This window comes from Bos mutus, chromosome 20 (genome assembly GCF_027580195.1).
Source record: "Bos mutus isolate GX-2022 chromosome 20, NWIPB_WYAK_1.1, whole genome shotgun sequence".
In the NCBI taxonomy this organism is placed as follows: domain Eukaryota; kingdom Metazoa; phylum Chordata; class Mammalia; order Artiodactyla; family Bovidae; genus Bos; species Bos mutus.
In genome coordinates, this window is record NC_091636.1 from 31,897,950 (window position 1) to 31,919,080 (window position 21,131).

The following is a 21,131-nucleotide window of genomic DNA, read 5'->3' on the forward strand; positions in this document are numbered from 1 at the left end:
TCGTATGGTTCCTCCAGGCTTTATGGCAAGGACGTCTAAACTTCCTTATTCATTCAGTCATGTATGGAAGCAGACCGCACTATGCTAATTTGGTTAAGAGTTGGCAAACAGTGCGGGGTTGGAGGAGGAATATGGTGAACGTTTCTTGGTCACCGCTTGGCAGTAGATTCTTGGTCTTGCTGCTTTCCTATATAAACCTTCCCCAAATCCTCCCCAAATCAATTACATTTTCTCTCTCTTCCTCCCTCCCAGTCACACACACACACACACACACACACACACACACACACACAACCTGGTACCAGAAAAGATTAGAGCACACAACGCATTGCCTCACATAACGAACCCCCCGACCTTTGCCCAGGGCTGGGTTCTGCCAACTGAAGTGAAGGCCAGGCCTGGGCTGGAGGCTCACAAGGCTCATCAGGATGGAGCCAGCCAGACCAACTGAGAAGGCCACGTATGAGAATTTGACAAAGACCATACGCCAGAGGGGCTGAAGACAGGGAGAGTTATCGGAATCTAATCCCACAGCTAAGGAGTTCAAGGAAGGAAGCTCCAGGAGGGCAGAGGTGCTGGAATCTCCATGAAGGATCCCAAGAACCCAGAGTATAGAAAGTGGAATATTTGTTAAATGAAGGGTGAGCAATTAAATTTTAAAACATTAGTGCCCATTGGAGATCCCAACATACTTAAAGTTCCATGTTTAATTATAGTACCTATCAGTGGCTATTATCTGGAGCTTCACCAGATTTCCTGTAGCCTCCTCACCAGTTAGAACAATCACAATGATTCCCACCACTGAGTGTGGGTTGAGCTGCTGTGCACGCAAAGCTTTGCTGCTAGTTATTCAGTCATGTCTGATTTTGCGAACCCAAGGGCTATAGCCTGCCAGGCTCCTTTGTCCATGGGGTTTCCCAGGCAAGAACACTGCAGGGGGTTACGATTTCCTTCTCCAGGAGATCTTCCCGACTCAGGGAATGAACCTGTGTCTCCTGCTTTGGCAGGTAGATTCTTTACCAGTCAGCCATGAGGGAAGCCTGCATGCAAAGCTATGTGAGTATTATTCTTATATGACCAATGGTCCTGTCCATGCTCCCAATACAAGAAGACCATTCATCCTCCTACAGTGTTGGTGGGAATGTAAATTGGCACAATCACTATGGAAAAAAGTAAGGAGGTTCCTTAAAAAAGTTACCATATGACCCTGCAATCTCACTCTTGGGCATATATCTAGAGAAAAACATGATCTGAAAGGATACATGCACCCCAATGTTCATTACAGTATTGTTTACAACAGCCAAGACCTGAAAGTAACTGAATGTCCATTGACAGAGGAAAGGATAAAGAAGATGTGGTATGTATATATAAACACACGCACACACACACACACACTGGGATATTACTCGGCCATTAAAAAGAATGAAATAATGTCATCTGCAGCAACACGGATGACCTAGAGATTGTCATACTGAGTGAAGTAAGTCAGACAGAGAAGAGGAAATATTGTATGACATCTCTTATATGTGGAAACTAAAAAGAAATGATACAAATGAACTTACTTACAAAACAGACTCACAGATTTAGAGAATGAATTTATGGTTGCTGGGAGGAAAGCTGGAGGAAGAGATAGTTAGGGTTTTGGGGATGGACATGAACACACTTCTATATTTAAAATGGACACAAACAAGGATCTACTATATAGCACATGGGATTCTGCTCAATGTTATGTGGCAGCCTGGATGGGAGGGGAGTTTGGGGAAGCACAGATACATATGTACGTATGGCTGAGTCCCTTTGCTGTTTACCTGAAACAAACACAACACTGTTAATTGGCTATATACCATCCAATACAAAATAAAAAGTTTTAAAAAATAATATATTGAAAAAAAGACTGTTCATGATTGATGAGCATAGCTGAAATTAGCAAGGCCTTTTACTGTTTAAAAGACTCCTGCTTGGCTGGCTTTCCTGTGTGTGTGTGCAATAGATAATTCTGTGACATGTGACACATACAAAGCCATTTAATATAAGGAACCCTCATAGGGAATCCTCAAGCTGGAATCAAGATTGCTGGGAGAAATAGCAACCTCAAATATACAGATGATATCACCATAATGGCAGCAAGTGAAGAGCCTCTTGATGAGGGTGAAAGGAGAGAGTGAAAAAGCTGGCTTAAAACTCAGCATTCTTAAAACTAAGGTCATGGAATCTGGTCCCATCACTTCATGGCAAATAGAAGGGGAAAAAGTAGAAGCAGTGACAGATTTTATTTTCCTGGGCTCCAAAATCACCATGGATAGTGACTGCAGCCATGGTGCTTGCTCCTTAGAAGGAAAGCTATGACAAACCTAGACTGTATTCAAAAGCAGAGACATCACTTTGCTGACAAAGGTCTGTAAAGTCAAAGCTATGGTTTTTCCAGTGGTCATTTATAGACGTGAGAGTTGGATCATAAAGAAGGCCGGGCATGGAAGAATTGATGCTTTTGAACTGTGGTGCTAGATAAGACTCTTGGGAGTCCCTTGGACAGCAAGGAGATCAAACCAGTCAGTCCTAAAGGAAATCAACTCTGAATATTCATTGGAAGGACAGATGCTGAAGCCGAAGCTCCCATACTTTGGCCACCGGATGTGAAGGGCTGACTCACTGGAAAAGACCCTGATGCTGGGAAAGACTGTGGGCAGGAGGAGAAGGAGATGGCAGAGGATGAGAAGGTTGGATGGCATCACCGACTCAATGGACATGAATTTGAACAAATTCTGGGAGTCAGTGAAGGACAGGGAAGCCTGGCGTGCTGCAGTCCACGGGGTTGCAAAGAGTCAGACACCACTTAGCCAGTGAACAACAAAAACCTTACAGGGAAATGTTCATTCGATTAGATTAGTTGACAATGACTAGATTTGAGACTCCCTGACTGTGAGTTGGTGGACTGTGAGTTCATTTACTCTGAATGATACATTGGACAAGTAGAAACAGCCCTTCTGACAGATGTTTCCAAAGTCAGACTCAGGAGTCCATGAATACCTCATCTCTAAACCCTGTCTTCCTCCAGAGTCTTCAACACAAGCCAGAAATCTAGGGGTTACCTTTTCTACCTCTTCTGCCCCCATTTCATCTGTCAACTTTAGCTCTTCGGTATCTTTTGAATTCATTCCATCCCCTTTATCCTCTCTACTGCTACCACCAAGTCCTAGCCATGATCTCTCATTGAGACTTTAGGAATGGCCTCATAACACCCATGAGGAGCCTCAGACTCCCTCCAATCCATTTTTTCATGGAAAAATTATGTTTTGAAACAAATATGATCATGGTACCCCTGTGAATAAAACATTCAAATGATTTTCCTTGTTCATACAATTAATATAACCCATCATGTGAGTTAATAGTTACAGTTATCCCCCAACATTCACTCTCCCCACTTTCAATTAGTAATAGAACCCAGTAAGAGAGCACCTGTCACAGCCAACCTTGCAGCCACCTCTGGTCATACTAAGACTCACTTCTGGTTACAGGATGTCAGTAGTGGCAGAAACATCTTTCAGGAAATGTACGTCCCTTTCACTTTTCCTTCTCCACTCCCCCTGGCTTGATGGGCTGGATCACCAAACACTTGGATGAGGGCATCCACCTCTGTGGAAGATTTCTGGAACTCATTATGAAGTGGGAAGCTCTTCCCAGATGGCACTGGTGGTAAAGAACCCACCTGCAATGCAGGAGAAGCAGGAGACAAAAGTTTGATCCTTGGGCCAGGAAGATCTCCTGGAGGAGGAACTGGCAACCCACTCCAGTATTCTTGCCGGGAAAATCCCATGGAAAGAGGAGACTGGTGGGCTACAGTCAATGGGGTTGCAAAGAGTCGGACAGGACTGAGCGATAGAGCATACATACATGCTTGAAGTTGGATCTCAGATAATAAGGGTTTAAGTACTCATAAAGGACTAACTAGTCAGTGGTTTTTTGACCAGCCAGTTGAGGTCTTTCTAGCTTATTCTTGAAAGAAAAAATTTTTTTTCACTGAATTTTTCAGGTTCAACTGAAAAGAAGCGGGAAAGAAAAATCAAGAGGTCTAAAAGCATAAGCTTTCCCTGGTGGCTCAGAAGGTAAAGAATCTGTCTGCAATGCGGAGACCTGGCTTCAATCACTGGGTTGGGAAGATCCCCTGGAGAAGGAAATGGCAACCCACTCCAGTATTCTCGCCTGGAGAAACCCATGGACAGAGGAGCCTGGTGGGCTACAGTCCTCAGGGTCGCAAAGAGTCGGACACAACTGAAGCGACTTAGCACACATGGATGTAAAAGCATAAGCTGAAATTTCATCCTCAATATGTATAAAAAGGGAAACTTGACAGGAGCACATGACAGTCTGACATGAATTTTTTTCATGGGGCCTTAAGAGGCACCCCTTCCATTTCTAAGAAGAATTATGAATTCTAGTGCACTGAAACCAAAAGTATTTAGAAATGAGTAGCTTTATTAGCAGCAGCAGCAGCAGCAGCTTTATTTAGGGAATTATTAGGGCCCACAGTAATGACCATCATCAACAGACAGAAATATTTTGGTCTATTAAAGAAAACAGGGGACACTCTGCCCAACCTTATCCCAAACAAAATTAGCAAACCTCAAGTTACTAGGGGATTTATTGGATAAATAAAATCTGGCAGTAAATAATGGTCATACAAAGAGTAGGGAAGTATGGGGCCTTAGGAACAGGATCTTTCTAAGTTTTTGCACCCAGTCCCCCTAGACTAGGCTGCATCCAAACATGAGGCTTTCTGTTTCAAGGCGAATTTTATTTGTAGATACTTCAAATTTAGATATTTATACCAAGAACATGAGCTAAATCAAGAGTAGGGGTAAAAAAAGAGTAGGGGTACATGATGTGAATTTGCAAAGTGATCATTTTCCCCAGAGCCAGTTTGGGTTTTTTTCCCCTGGTTATAAACATACAATACTTATTTTTGTAGAAGTTTGGTAAGAATTAATATAATGTAAAACAAATTTTAGATTCCTTTTCTGTCACTCTCTAATAGTTTCTAAAACAAAGGTCAAAAAGATCCCATACCAAAAATTTGTTTATTTTTCTTTTTCCATTTAACATTAGTGTCTCAAGCATCTGCCAATTATATTGCCACTTTTTCTAGGAAATGCAGCTTTTAGCAATTCTTTGTTGATTCAAACGAAATCAACCTGGCTCAGCCTGTATTGACTGATTAGACTGAGAATGAAGTCCCAATATTAAGAACAGACCAGTAAGAAATGATTGAAATTAAATGTTGGACGACCCAGGCAGACTATCAGCTTGGAGAAGTAACAAGAGGAGAGAGAGCTTGAGGACATCAAGAAGAATCCATGAAAGGTACATGAGGTAGTGAAAGGGAGATACAGGGAGATACAGAAGGATGACTGGAAACCTGCACAGAGATCTGGTATCTTTATAGTAAGTCCCCATTGTATGGAGTTACATGGAAACATCCTCTCCCTTGCTGCCTGAAAAAGTATAATCCCCACCTATCCCAAACCAGGGGCTTCCCAGGTGGTGTTAGTGTTAAAGAACCTGCCTGCCAATGCAGGAGACATTAGAGACACAGGTTCAATCCCTGGATTAGGAAGATCCCCTGGAGGGGGACAAGGCAACCCACTCCAATATCCTTGCCGGGAGAATCCCATGGGCAGAGGAGCCTGGGGGGCTACAGTCTATAGGGTTGCAAAGAGTCAGATACCACTGAAGCAACTTAGCACACATCCTAAACCAAAATAAAAGATGAACATAAATGGTTGTATGAATTAATATTCCATCATATTCCTATTCAGGTGTGAGTATTCTTTAAACTGAGCCATAATCTATAATTAGGCTGTGGAGTCAATTTAGTGTCTCAACCAGCTTTGTCAATTTGTTTAAATGGATGGGATGGAATGATGCTATGGAACAAATATTTGTGCTCCCTGACACCCAAATTCATATTTTGAAATGGACGTGGCGGGGGTCCTGAGGTGATTAGATCATGAGGGTAGAGCCCTCATGAGCAGGACCAGGGCCCTTATAAAAGTGGTTCCAGAGAGCCTGTGCCACCTTTCTGCTACGTGAGGACATAGCAAATAGAGCTCTTTGTGAACCAGGAAGTGAGTGCTCCCCAGACACTGAATCTGCTGGTGCCTTGATCATAGACTTCCCAGCATCCAGAACTGTGAGAAATAAACTTCTGTTATTTATAAGCCATTCAGTTTATGGTACTTCTGTTATAGAAGCCCAAACAGACTAATAAGACAAATGGAATGGAATGGTGGTTTCTTCACATGAAAAATTTTTTTTAAAGTGTGTGTATGACTATTGGCTCACTGTGAAGACCTGATTATTTCTTACTGTGGACAGTAGTCAAAAAGTTTGTAGGTCATTGATATAGATTGTTTCTAATTTTTAAATATCATAAGTAATGGTACAATAAGTATCTCCTGGCAGGGAGGGGACTTGGCCTATATTTCCATTTATTGCCAAGTGATTGATTCCCAGAAACAACGTTACTGTGTGAAAGTGGTAAAAATTTATAAAGTTTTTTGATAAATATTACTCAATGCTTTCAAACTATCTTAATTTAGACTTCGACCAGAGCAACAGAGAACTTTAATATCAGTGTACAACCGTCAGAAAAAAATTTATTCTCCCCCTATCATTGCTAATTTGATGGGTAAAAATGACCTTCTACTGTTTTAATATAGTTATTTGAAAATGAGTGAGGTTACTTCTTTGAAACATTTAATGTGAATTATCTATATATGTCCTCCCCTTTTCATTATTTTCTTTGTTGGAGTTCCTACCTTTTTATTTCTGCTCTTTTATGCATTTTTAAAGGGACAGTTTCTTAGTTATTCTCTAGGAATGAAGGTGTAGCAAGAAGAGAAAATAGAGTATTTCAATTGGCTTGATTTTGCCAGACTGATATCAAATTAACCTTAGGCTTTTAATCCTGCACAAAGCTGCATGATACAGTATGTTAGCCATAAAAATAACTAGTGCCAGAAATGCAGCCAATATGCAAGTTTACACTTTGTACTTCCTCTTCTGTGCTAAATACTTCAATGCTAGGCTTATTTAAAAAAAAAAATTAAGACAGTAGTACTGGAAAATGTGAAAGAGCAATTACACACCAAAGAAAGCAGATTGAGAAGCTCCAACATACACAGGATGGAATTTGAATTAAATTCCAACTGCAAAGATTAAGTTTTGGAAACGGTTGTTATTGACAATTTTATAAAAATTAAAGAATAAAATGAGTTTTCAGGTTAAAAGCAAAAGTAATCATTGAGTAGTATAAATAAAAAGTAAACCTACTCTAGGGCATTAGGATAAAGAAAAAAAACCTTAAAAAGTACTTTACATAGAGGCAGATTACCTAGCAAGAAACTCAAATGGACAAGTAGAAGACTTTCTCTCATCAACAACAGACAACAGGACACAAATGAAAACCTTCAAAGTGGTAGAGAAATAACCATCTATTTAGAAATTGATACCCAGCTAAATGCTCCCTAAGTCTTTTGCATGGGTGGACAGCAGAGCCGGAGTCATATGAAAACTGAGTTTACAACCTAAAGATTCTAATTTAAATAATTACTAAAGGAGCTATTTTGCAAGAAGACAAAAAATCTTAAATGCTGAAATTGTTGTCTCAAAAACAAGATTCTCTTCCAATTACTCATTATTATCCTGTAGTTATTGAACTATTTCTCTTCTTCCCTTTAAAGTAAAATTTTTTGAAGGAATTGCATTATGTTTTTATTACCAATTAATTTTTGTCTCTTTTGTAAAATGCACTCAAATTAGACTTTAATCTTCACCACTCCAATTAAATAGCTTTTGTCCTGGTCTCTAATGACTTCTATTAATACATTGCTAAATCTAGTAGCTACTTTTTAATTATCTTCATTTGAACTGTTAAAACAATATACGACACAGTGGCCTTCTCTTTGAAACACTACCTTAATCTGATCACTTTATCTGTGAGCTCTTTCGTGATAATCTACACTCTCCACTGATTCTCCCACCCTGCTGGACATTTAGTTATGGTCAATTTTGCTGCGTCCTCTTCATTTTCTCAACCATGTAATACTGGAACACCCCTAGGACTTCTCCTCTCCTTTTTCCCCTATTTACACTTATTCCTTAGGTGACCTCATTCAGTATTATGACATCAATATCATCTATGATTATGTTCTCTAAACATATAATTTCAATTCACATCTCTTCTTGAATGACAAACTCATCTATCCAATGACTAATAATTCCCTTGGATGTTTGATAGGAATCTCAAACTTATAAATCTATAACCAAACTTCTGATTTTACCATCCTAACCTGCTCATTCTATAGTCTTGGTCATTTCAACCTAAATCACCATCATCCTTCCAGATTCTCAGGCCTTTCACTCATACCCCTGATTAATTTATGAGCTAATACTGTTAGACATACTTTCAAATTATATCCAGAATGTGATCACTGCTTACCATCCCCATCTTTATTTTCCTTATCCAAGATACTAATGTTTCTTATCTGGATTATTATAATAATTTCTAAATTGGTCTACTTTCTGGTCTTGAATATCTTATGTCCAAAGACATAAACCCACGAAGATCTTAATCCTGATAAAACAAGAACATGTCAATTCTTTGTTTAAGACTCTCTGATGGTACCCATTTCACTCAGAGTAAATGCCAAAATGCTCACAGTGGTATGAGCATCTTGTTTGATCCCCTCAACCCTCACCCCCGACTCTCATCCCCATCTCTGCCACCATCGACCACCTTACTTTTTTTTGCTCATTCTGCTCCAACAACATTAGACTGTTTGATGTTTCTTAGCCCTCAGGCAGCATATGCCATTTTCTCTGCACAGGGTACTTTTCTCCCAGACTTCCTTTAAGTATCTATTCAAATATCACTTTATCTGTGAGCTCTTTCCTGATAACCTACATCAATAATAACCCTTAAACTCATTTTTTTTCCCCCAGAGCATTTATATTGTATAGTCGTTAACTTTTTTTCTCTATTCTTCTACTAGAATATCAACTACATGAGTTTAGGGACTTTATCCACTCTGTTCATTGCTGTACCTCCAAATACCTATAACCATGGCAGGCCAAGAGAAAACATGCAGTAAGGATATACTAGATGAATAAATAAATGATGAGGAAGAGAAAGGCAAAACCGGATGGCTAATTCAACTCCATATTGCTTGTCAAAACAATATTAATCACATTTCTTATTGATCAAAAAAGATGAAAATACATTTTAGGCAATAAAAATATGGGAAATAGTTGACATTATCTCAAAGGATTACTAAAATGTACTAGATTCTCTACTCTGTTAGAAAGATAGACGGTGCATGTGGAACGGGACTGCTAACAGTGCCTGATGTGGGAGTGAGCAGCCCGACTGAGGGGTACATGGACAGATACACGGACATGTGGTGAGTGCTGTCAATGTGGTCCTTGCAGGTTCTGCTGTCTTAAGAATTAGCAGGGTGGTGCTGGGGACCCTCCCTGGGGAAGACTGAGGGAGTCACAGCCCACCAGAGAGACTAGGAAGGGAGAGAGAAGCTGAGCCTGATCACAATTTTTTGAAAAGTGACAGTCTTCACAGAGTTTAGAAAATAGGAAAAGGAGATGTTTTAGGCTTTTGTTCCAGGAATGTTTTCATTCTCAATGGGCAGAAAATGGAGAATCCCTTTTCCTAGGTAATGCCTATATTTGAAATAAAATGAAAGGAAAACATCTGCATTTTTAACTTTTCTAAGAAACATTTCTAAAAATTATTTACATCAATACCCATAAAAGCATGTTTACCAAAAATACATTTTAAGACTAAAAAATGAAACAAAAATGACATAGTAATACATCCCATTCAAGTAAGATTTAGACTCAAAATGTAAGGATAGTTCATTTTCAGAAGGCTCAATATAATTTTCAGCATTAATATCTTAGAAGAGGCAGTCAAATGGTTATTTTAACATGCAGAAGACTGATGTTATAATTTATATTTATTTACAAATTCTCTTAAGAAACTAGAAATACAGACAATTTTCTTAATCTGACAAAAATAGGTCACCTCCAAACCTATACCTAATAGCATTCTTCAAGTGAAACTTTGAAGACTTACACTATAATGAAGTACAAGTGAAATTTTTGAAGACTTTGACTATAACATAAAAATGCTTATTATAAAGAAATAGTATTTACACGGCATGGTATCTTGTAAGGATAGGAAAGTTCAGATCAGTGGGAAAAAAGAGCCTAGAAAGTCCAAAGCATATATGGGATTTTAGTGTATAACAGAGAAGACAATACAAACAATGGAGACAGAATGAGGCTTTTTAGTTAATGGCGCTGGGACTAGATTTTCACATGGGAAAAAAGATTCATGCTTTACACCATACACATTCATTAACACCACGTAAATTAAAAGTCTACTTATTTAAAATAAAAGTTTCATAAGTAAATTAAAGCACTTTAGAATATGGGAGGAGTTAATATAAAATATAACCATGGAGGAGAAAATGATTTCTTAAGCAAGGCACAAAAATCAGAATAATAAGGAAATTTAACTATATCAAAAATTTAAAATTATCTGTGCTAAAAGATGTCATAAAAATTACAATGCAATCAACAGATGGGAGGCAAAATTTTCTATGTGTATAATAGACAAAGGGTTTGTCACATATATATGAATGCATATCATGAAAAATAAACATATATTGATATATATATACATTAGGATCACATGTATACACGTTTCTATAAATCAATAGGGAGAATAGACAAGAAAAGAATGGACAGAGAGTAGAAAAGACACAGAGGAGGAAATCCAAATGGCCCTGCACAAATGATGTTCAATTTCATAAATAATGAGTCATGAAAATTAAAACAATGAGATTCATATGCAGTATCCATCAACTCTCAGATAATTAAATCTGAGAGTAATCAAGTGCTGGCAGGGACCTGGGGAAGGGAGGATTCTCACATATTGCTGATACTAGTACAAACTGGTTTGCAATTGGTGGAGCAATTTGGCGATATAGCACAGACACAAAAATGCACATATCCTATGATCAGCAAGTTTCCACTGATACGTACTCCAGACAAGCTCTATTACATATGCCCAAGGGGATATTTATTTCAGTATCAATTATTTCAGTAAAACAATGAAATCAATTCATATTCCAACTAGTGTGGGAATAGATAGTGATATTTTCAAAATATGGAGTAATACACAGCAATTTAAAAAATGAACCAGGGTAATATAACCATGAAGGTGAGTTCTGAAAACAAAATACTTGGTAGTTAAAGTAGCAATTGCCAGAGTAACACATTCCACACCCAAAGTAAAAAATACACACTTGAAAAAAATGCAAATAATTTGGTTCATGTATAATATTTCATATTTGTAGTAGTAAAATTTAAAAGTATACAAACAGGATTGTGAAAATGCCAATACACGACAGCTGTATCCTCTGGAGTGGCAGAGAGAATGGCGAGACTGGAAAATGTTAGAGACTTCACATTTACCCATATAGTTTGCTTCTTTACAAACAATGGCTATGAAGCAGGCATGGGAAATAGGTTTACGTTTGATGTATTCATCTGGGTGGCAAGTACACAGGCGTGTATTGTAGCATCCTTAGTACATCAAGAAAATGACATAAATAACAAAGTAGGTCAGGGTTGACACCCATACTCAGCCTTGAAGCAGTTCAAGAAGATGGACTGCCACTCCTCTCTTTCCCATAAGAATATGGAAGTAAAGTCTCTGAGCGGGGAATCAATCAGGAGGCAAGAGGGTAGAGCACACGGTTTGAAAGAATGACACTGTCCAAAGTCACAACATAAACTGATGAGACCCAAACAGGTCCAAGATGGCAGACAAGTCTACCTCCACTGGACACTGAGCCTCAGTGTATGCTCATCATTAACACATCACCAAGTTAAGTGACATACCCACCGACTCCAAGACAGTTCAGGAGTCCAGATCATCAAAGACCAAAAAGTAGGCAGTGGCCTGAATCCTGGAATCTCTGCCTCTTTCCCAGGATAGTTGGGATAATCCATCCACTCATTACCCTATGAAACTACCCAGTCCATAAACACTATCCAAGCCATCTTTTGAGCCACCCTCACCTTGGCTCAGATGGTAAAGAACCTGCCTGCAATGCAGGGGACCTGGGTTTGATCCCTGGGTTGGAAAGTTCCCCTGGAGAAGGGAATGGCTACCCACTCCAATATACTTGCCTGGAAAATTCCATGGACAGAGGAGCTGGGCAGGCTACAGTCCATGGGGTAGCAAAGTGTCAGACACAACTGAGTAACACTTTTACTTTTCACCTTTGGAGAGGGCCCACACTGTGGAGTGTGTTTCTCTCTAAATAAGTCCACTTCTTACCTATCAAAAAACCCAAACAGAAACAAAAACAAACGAACAAGCAAAAAAAAAAAAAAATCAAAAGTAGTTTAGAGAGCCCCAAGTCTATATCCTTGGCCAGAGTCAAAGGTGACAAGCACATTAAGTATGGTACAGATGGAAAGCTAGAGACACACTATATTGACTTTCCACGTGTGGAGCATCCATCCCTGTGATGACACTGAGATGCAAAGGCTGAAATGGTGACTCAGGTTGGTTCCAGTCACTGAACCCATGACAGTCACCCCCACATCCATTGCACTTACCCTTGTGGCTTAATAGTTGACCCTCAGTCAACTGGTAGGAGGAGGAAGGGGAGCTTACTCAATCCCAGCTTTTAGGTTGAGAAACACTGTCTTCACAGATTCCAGAGAAAAGCCACAGAGTGGATCTTACAAGAAGAAAAGCAAATCACATGTGATGCTGCTCAGGCCAGGTCCTGTCACAAGGCTTCCCAGAGGTCTGGTGCCAGCAGAGCCTGATGAAAGTGAAAAAAGCTGTATTCCTCACTAGCCTTCAAGAAGCATGCTAATTTGAGTGCTTCAGTACTCCACTGTCTGACGTGGGGGCATAATTATTAATAAGGGGCTTCCCAGGTGGTGCTAGGGATAAAGAACTTGCCTGCCAATGCAGGAGACATAAGAGACACAGCTTCGATTCCTAGATCAGGCAGATTCCCTGGAGGAGGGCACTCCAGTACTCTTGCCTAGAGAATTCCATGGACAGAGGAGCCTGGCGGGCTACAGTCCATAGGGTCACAAAGAGTTGGACACGACTGGAGCGACTCAGCATGCAGCATGCATGCATGCGTACAATGATTAATAAACAGTTCTCAATCTCTCTCCCTGAAGTCACACAAACAGGACAAGACTCAGGAAGCTAGATGGGGGGTTCTGTTTAGTCTCCCTGAATTGCAGCTAATGGCTCTGAAAGGCCTGGTTCATTTTAATCAAGTGGACTATTGGAAAACCTGCCAGCAAACACCCATTAAAACAAGAATCAAAATATTTCACATACTACTATGTGATGCAGTTGGTTGAGAAACATTGAAATAATAATACAGTGACCATAAAACGGCAGTACAGGCAGAACATCCCGTTCAGAACATCCAGGATGAGTGGCATACATCTGTGGTCATCTCAGTTCCTAAGTACAGAGGCACCAGCATACCACACTCGCTGCCTCAAATGACTGCAGAGAATATTCTGAGAAAGTCGATAATTAGTTTCCTCGATTTTACTTTTAAGAAACAATGAGCTTCCTCGGTGGCTCAGTCGGTAAGGAATCCACTGCAATGCAGAACCTGGGTTTGATCCCCAGGCTGGGAAGATCCCCTGGAGAAGGATATGACTACCTACTCCAGTACTCTTGCCTGGAGAATCCCAGGGACAGAGGACCCTGTCAAGCCACAGTCCATGGGGTTGTATGAGTCGGACACAAATTAGCGACTAAACCACCACCATAATTATTCCAAATAGGCTTCTATGTATATTTCAGTGTATGTAGAAATGTGTCCCTTGTATATTTTATCTGCATGTCCTATGATAGTACCACGCTTCACAAGTATGTTTCCACAGAGTTGGCCAGAGCAGCTTCAACTGCAGCTCTAGAAACTATTTAGCTGTTCTTATTGAAAGAGATGAAAACCTAAGAGAATAGGTAACTTAGTTTATGCCAACAATCGACTTCTGAACATGACACAGCTTGTGCAAAACTGAAAAATCTTGCATGCTAAAAGATTTGGCTCTAGCAGTCATTTCCACAGCGCCTACTGAGTTGCAGCCACATCTAGAAAATTTTTAAAGTCCTGTGACTTTATTTCCGATTACTTTTTCCCTTGAAAAGGTAAAGGCATTTTTATGCTTTGAGTTCTTACAAGATTCCCACTTTTCCCCCATATGTAACTTTTTTATAACAAACAAATGTAAATTATCTCACCGATCCTTCTAATGAACAGTATTTCACTTTTAAGACAATAGTTCTTTAAGCAGGCATATATGGATGTGAGAGTTGGACTATAAAGAAAGCTGAGAGCCAAAGATATTGATGCTTTTGAACTGTGGTGTTGGAGAAGACTCTTGAGAGTCTCTTGGACTGCAAGGAGATCCAACCAGTCAATTCTAAAGGAAATCAGTCCTGAATATTCATTGGAAGGACTGATGCTGAAGCTGAAGCTCCAATACTTTGGCCATCTGATGTGAAGAACTGACTCATTTGAAAAGATCCTGATGCTGGGAAAGATTGAAAGTGGGAGGAGAAGGGGATGACAAAGAATAAGATGGTTGGATGGCATCATCGACTCAATGGACATGAGTTTGGGTGAACTCTGGGAGTTAGTGATAGACAGGGAAGCCTGGCTTTCTGCACTCCATGGGGTTGCAAAGAGTCGGACATGACTGAGCAACTGAAGTGAACTGAACAGTGCTTCTAAACTGATTGATGCCAGTTTTGAAACAACTATTGATACTTAGGTCAAATTTTATTCCGCATCTAAGATGCTCGCATATTTTCAAGTTTGCCTCCTTTGCTAAATTCAGTTTGTTTTCTGAAGTCTACATGTTTTAGGTATTCTGGAAGTTCCTACTTTAAAGCTAAGAGGAAGAGTAGGTAATAGATAAGAATCCCCTAGTTGCCACTGACTTCCATCCATGGCTCATTTTGCCCTTTTAACTAGACTGGCACTATGAATGCTTTTGTAAGACAGCATGGACTTTTTCTTTCATAACAATCATTTCAGAGTTAAGTGCTCCCATTCATTCCTGAATGTCTGACTAAGTCTTCCTCAAAAGGCTCACAGCTTGTCAGTTATTTCTAAAGCTGGAAAGCTACATGACAATTTTTCTTCTTCCATTAGAATTTCAATGTGTGTTGTAGGTTGTAGCCAGTGTTCAAAAGAGAAAAAATTCAAATTCTCTCTTTAGTGCTAATTCTACATTTAATTTATTTCAGGTGAAGAAGTTGGGGCTGGCATAATAAACTTAGAAAAGATGAAGGGTCATTTAATTCGTTCATTTTTATTTCTGGTCCTGAGAATGGATTTTGTCTCCATATTTAGTGAATTTGGAAGATTTAAAAATCATAGATCCAAAAGAAGTTCCAGATCTTGTATTTTAGGGAAGGAAGGGATGACAAGTAGATTATTTATAAATGTGAAATTTGCTGAAGCCTCAACCAAGCAGGAACTAATCAACCCACCCAAGGGTTAAGCTGTGTCTGACACAGCACCTGTCAGAACGTCCACGTTCATGCAGACTGTCAAACTCAAAACTGGCCAGATTCACCTTCCAGACTCAGACTTCTGCACAGCAGTAGAACAAGAAACCGGACATGGGCCAAAGCTGCCTTTACTGTTGGTCAAAGCACACAGCACTGCAGTCTTTGATGCTGCAGAGAATAATGAGATGGCCAGGACTTTAACCAAGGGGATTAGCATGGATGTATATATTTGAATATATGCCTTACAGTATACATCGCTGCAGAGAAGGCAATGGCACCGCACTCCAGTACTCTTGCCTGGAAAATCCCTTGGACGGAGGAGCCTGGTAGGCTGCAGTCCATGGGGTCGCTAAGAGTCTGACACGACTGAGCGACTTCACTTTCACTTTTCACTTTCATGCATTGGCGAAGGAAATGGCAACCCACTCCAGTGTTCTTGCCTGGAGAATCCCAGGGACGGGGGAGCCTGGTGGGCTGCCGTCCATGGGGTCGCACAGAGTCGGACACGACTGAAGGGACTTAGCAGTAGCAGTAGCAGTATACATCGCTGACTGATCTATTGCATCATTAGGTATTGCTCCTAATTCCATATTTAGACCACCCATTCACCTACTGCAATGAATCTCCATTGGATGTTTCACTTAATTTGTGTTCTAGACAGACCCTACTCCTTTGGAAGACACTAATTTGTGAAGGGGTTTTGTTGTGATCCTCACCAACAGTGTGTCTGCCTCTTTGCTCACTTTAAAGACTATTAACCACCACATATTCCTCATTGGTCCCCTGTTTTCTGACTTTTGTCTCTGATCCTTCTTGCACTTTGCAGCCAGGAAGCAGAAGTCCATCTCTGAACATAACATTTCCTTGTTTAGTATTCTTTAATGACTTCCCATGCTCAGGCCCTAACTCCTTAGCTGGCAATCAATGTTCAATCCGAACTGGTCCCATTCTGTCTTTCAAGCTACACTCAATGTCGTTCAATTTGTTACGTGGATATACTCCAACTTTTAACTGTTACGTTCTATATCACCTGGAGTGCCCTGTATTTTCCTTTCTCTCCATGTTTTGGCTTTTTTCATCTTGTAATACAACCTACCAAATTTTCCTCTCTCTTCCTTCAGAAAGTTTTCCTCAGTCATTGAATCAGGCAGGATCTTTCTGAGCTCTGAAGCTGCATGCTTTCTTTGTCAAACTCTTGCTTAGTTTATAGGGCTTCCCTGGTGGCTCAGAGGTTAAAGCGTCTGCCTGCAATGCAGGAGACCTGGGTTCGATCCCTGGGTCGAGAGGATCCCTTGGAGAAGGAAATGGCAACCCACTACAGTGTTCTTGCCTGGAGATTTATCACAGCTTGTCCGACAACGAGCTGGATGTGATTTTTATCAAACTAGAAGTTCCCTTAGGGAGACAGAGGCTTATTATATTTGGTGTTAAACTGACACAGTTTAATATTGGAAAGGGTGCCTGACAAATGTGATCATCTGCTTTACAAAACTAAATAAATTTTAAAATCATCCACGGCTTTTCAGCTCTGCCTTCTCATTCCCCAGTGCCCAAAGGGAAAGAGATCTAAGACTTCAAAAGCAAGACCTCATCTGTGCCTCCTCTATTATCTTGCATAATGTCTGGAAAATTATAGGCCCTAATAAAATGTTCTTTTTCTCCTCCAGTAAATGAGGCTTGGCTGAACAGAAGCGTAGCCAACCACTTCAGCACAAGGTGCGTGATCTTTGGGTTTGATACTCTTTCTTCTAAGGGGAGAAAGAACCTTAGGAGTGAGAAAAGTTGCCCAAACAGTAACAATGGCAACCCACGCAGGCAGCACTCAACAGTGATGGGTAGACACGGTGCTCTTTTTCAGGATGAGCTAGGAGTAATTGAGGCGGGGGTACAGGCAGTGCAGAGAGATGATTTTTGACTTAACATTTCAAGATCAGAGAAAAACGTTTTTACCTTTACAGTGTTCTGTTGATTGCCAGAGCAGGGGGAAAGAAGTGTTAAGATGATGAAAAGATCAATCTATTAGAACTGAATTTATCTGTACTAATGCTGTCACCCTCAAGCTTTGAGTTGAAGATGCCTTTAATCAAGATATTCCAGGTCCAGACGGCTTCACAGCTGAATTCTACCAAAAATTTAGAGAAGAGCTAACACCTATCCTGCTCAAACTCTTCCAGAAAATTGCAGAGGAAGGTAAACTTCCAAACTCATTCTATGAGGACACCATCACCCTAATACCAAAACCTGACAAAGATCCCACAAAAAAAGAAAACTACAGGCCAATATCACTGATGAACATAGATGCAAAAATCCTTAACAAAATTCTAGCAATCAGAATCCAACAACACATTAAAAAGATCATACACCATGATCAAGTGGGCTTTATCCCAGGGATGCAAGGATTCTTCAATATCCATAAATCAATCAATGTAGTACACCACATTAACAAATTGAAAAATAAAAACCATATGATTATCTCAATAGATGCAGAGAAAGCCTTTGACAAAATTCAACACCCATTTATGATAAAAACTCTCCAGAAAGCAGGAATAGAAGGAACATACCTCAACATAATAAAAGCTATATATGACAAACCCACAGCAAACATTATCCTCAATGGTGAAAAATTGAAAGCATTTCCTCTAAAGTCAGGAACAAGACAAGGGTGCCCACTTTCACCATTACTGTTCAACATAGTTTTGGAAGTTTTGGCCACAGCAATCAGAGCAGAAAAAGAAATAAAAGGAATCCAAATTGGAAAAGAAGAAGTAAAACTCTCACTGTTTGCAGATGGCATGATCCTCTACATAGAAAACCCTAAAGACTCCACCAGAAAATTACTAGAACTAATCAATGACTATAGTAAAGTTGCAGGATATAAAATCAACACACAGAAATCCCTTGCATTCCTATACACTAATAATGAGAAAACAGAAAGAGAAATTAAGGAAACAATTCCATTCACCATTGCAACGGAAAGAATAAAATACTTAGGAATATATCTACCTAAAGAAACTAAAGACCTATATACAGAAAACTATAAAACACTGGTGAAAGAAATCAAAGGGGACACTCATAGATGGAGGAATATACCATGTTCATGGATTGGAAGAATCAATATAGTGAAAATGAGTATACTGCCCAAAGCAATTTATAGATTCAATGCAATCCCTATCAAGCTACCAACAGTATTCTTCACAGAGCTAGAACAAATAATTTCACAATTTGTATGGGAATACAAAAAACCTCGAATAGCCAAAGCGATCTTGAGAAAGAAGAATGGAACTGGAGGAATCAACCTACCTGACTTCAGGCTCTACTACAAAGCCACAGTTATCAAGACAGTATGGTACTGGCACAAAGACAGAAATATAGATCAATGGAACAAAATAGAAAGCCCAGAGATAAATCCACACACATATGGACACCTTATCTTTGACAAAGGAGGCAAGAATATACAATAGATTAAAGACAATCTCTTTAACAAGTGGTGCTGGGAAAACTGGTCAACCACTTGTAAAAGAATGAAACTAGAACACTTTCTAACACCATACACAAAAATAAACTCAAAATGGATTAAAGATCTAAACGTAAGACCAGAAACTATAAAACTCCTAGAGGAGAACATAGGCAAAACACTCTCTGACATACATCACAGCAGGATCCTCTATGACCCACCTCCCAGAATATTGGAAATAAAAGCAAAAATAAACAAATGGGACCTAATTAACCTTAAAAGCTTCTGCACATCAAAGGAAACTATTAGCAAGGTGAAAACACAGCCTTCAGAATGGGAGAAAGTAATAGCAAATGAAGCAACCGACAAACAACTAATCTCAAAAATATACAAGCAACTCCTCCAGCTCAACTCCAGAAAAATAAATGACCCAATCAAAAAATGGGCCAAAGAACTAAATAGACATTTCTCCAAAGAAGACATACAGATGGCTAACAAACACACGAAAAGATGCTCAACATCACTCATTATCAGAGAAATGCAAATCAAAACCACTATGAGGTATCATCTCACACCAGTCAGAATGGCTGCGATCCAAAAGTCTACAAATAATAAATGCTGGAGAGGGTGTGGAGAAAAGGGAACCCTCTTACACTGTTGGTGGGAATGCAAACTAGTACAGCCACTATGGAGAACAGTGTGGAGATTCCTTAAAAAACTGGAAATAGAACTGCCTTATGATCCAGCAATCCCACTGCTGGGCATACACACTGAGGAAACCAGAAGGGAAAGAGACACGTGTACCCCAATGTTCATCGCAGCACTGTTTATAATAGCCAAGACATGGAAGCAACCTAGATGTCCATCAGCAGATGAATGGATAAGAAAGCTGTGGTACATATACACAATGGAGTATTACTCAGCCATTAAAAAGAATACATTTGAATCAGTTCTAATGAGGTGGATGAAACTGGAGCCTATTATACAGAGTGAAGTAAGCCAGAAGGAAAAACACCAATACAGTATACTAACGCATATATATGGAATTTAGAAAGAGGGTAACAATAACCCTGTGTACAAGACAGCAAAAGAGACACTGATGTATAGAACAGTCTTATGGACTCTGAGGGAGAGGGAGAGGGTGGGAAGATTTGGGAGAATAGCATTGAAACATGTAAAATATCATGTATGAAACGAGATGCCAGTCCAGGTTTGATGCACAATACTGGATGCTTGGGGCTAGTGCACTGGGACGACCCAGAGGGATGGTATGGGGAGGGGGGAGGGAGGAGGGTTCAGGATGGGGAACACATGTATACCTGTGGTGGATTCATTTTGATATTTGGCAAAACTAATACAATTATGTAAAGTTTAAAAATAAAATAAAATAAAAAAAGATATTCCCTCTAATTTAAAACACACACACAAAAATAATCAAGATATTTCAACAGACTGCTGAAACACAGAATATATCTGTGCCATTTCTTCTGTTAAGTACTAACATACATAAATTTCTTACATAATGGATGAGAAAATTTTATTTTTTAATATATAAATGATCTTTTCTTGTGTTGAAAGAAATTTGGCAGTCAACCTGCACCACCATTTATGCACAAAGTGGCTCAACCAACTACTGGCTTTCCTTCCATATCTGGTAATTTGGGTCCCCTTAATGGCATAATGCTTGGGATGTTTTCCCCTGTGCAACACAAAATTACGGGACAATGAAGTGTCTCTTTTGGCCAGCTGACTCTGTACAAAGGTCCTATCCATGTCCCCCCTTCAAACACTCTTGTAAATGTGTAACACCCCAAAAATCAACCTTAGCAAAAAACATAACTTGTCTTTCCTTTGGGCTAAAATCTTTAATTTGGGGAATGCAAATAAGTCTTTCAAGATCATTTTCAAATAGCTGAGAGAACCCACGAATATGTTGAAACCTGGTCACCCCAAACTATTTCCCCAAATTGTCTGTTTGCTTCATTTTTGATTCAGTTAAGAACTAGAGAAATATATTTT

The 21,131-nt window shown here is 39.6% G+C and overlaps 1 protein-coding gene across 4 annotated transcripts in view; it reads right to left on the bottom strand.

The window, feature by feature from the left end:
- Positions 1 to 21,131, bottom strand: part of GHR (growth hormone receptor) — a 312,019-nt gene that overhangs the window by 190,339 nt on the left and 100,549 nt on the right. Inside the window, exon 1 of one of the 4 annotated variants that reach the window (XM_070357601.1) lies at positions 12,709 to 12,895. The exons of the other annotated variants lie outside the window; for them this stretch is intronic. The gene's annotated coding sequence lies outside the window, so the exon portion shown is untranslated. Of the gene's footprint in view, positions 1 to 12,708; positions 12,896 to 21,131 lie in introns of those variants that run through there. 4 annotated transcript variants of the gene reach the window in all.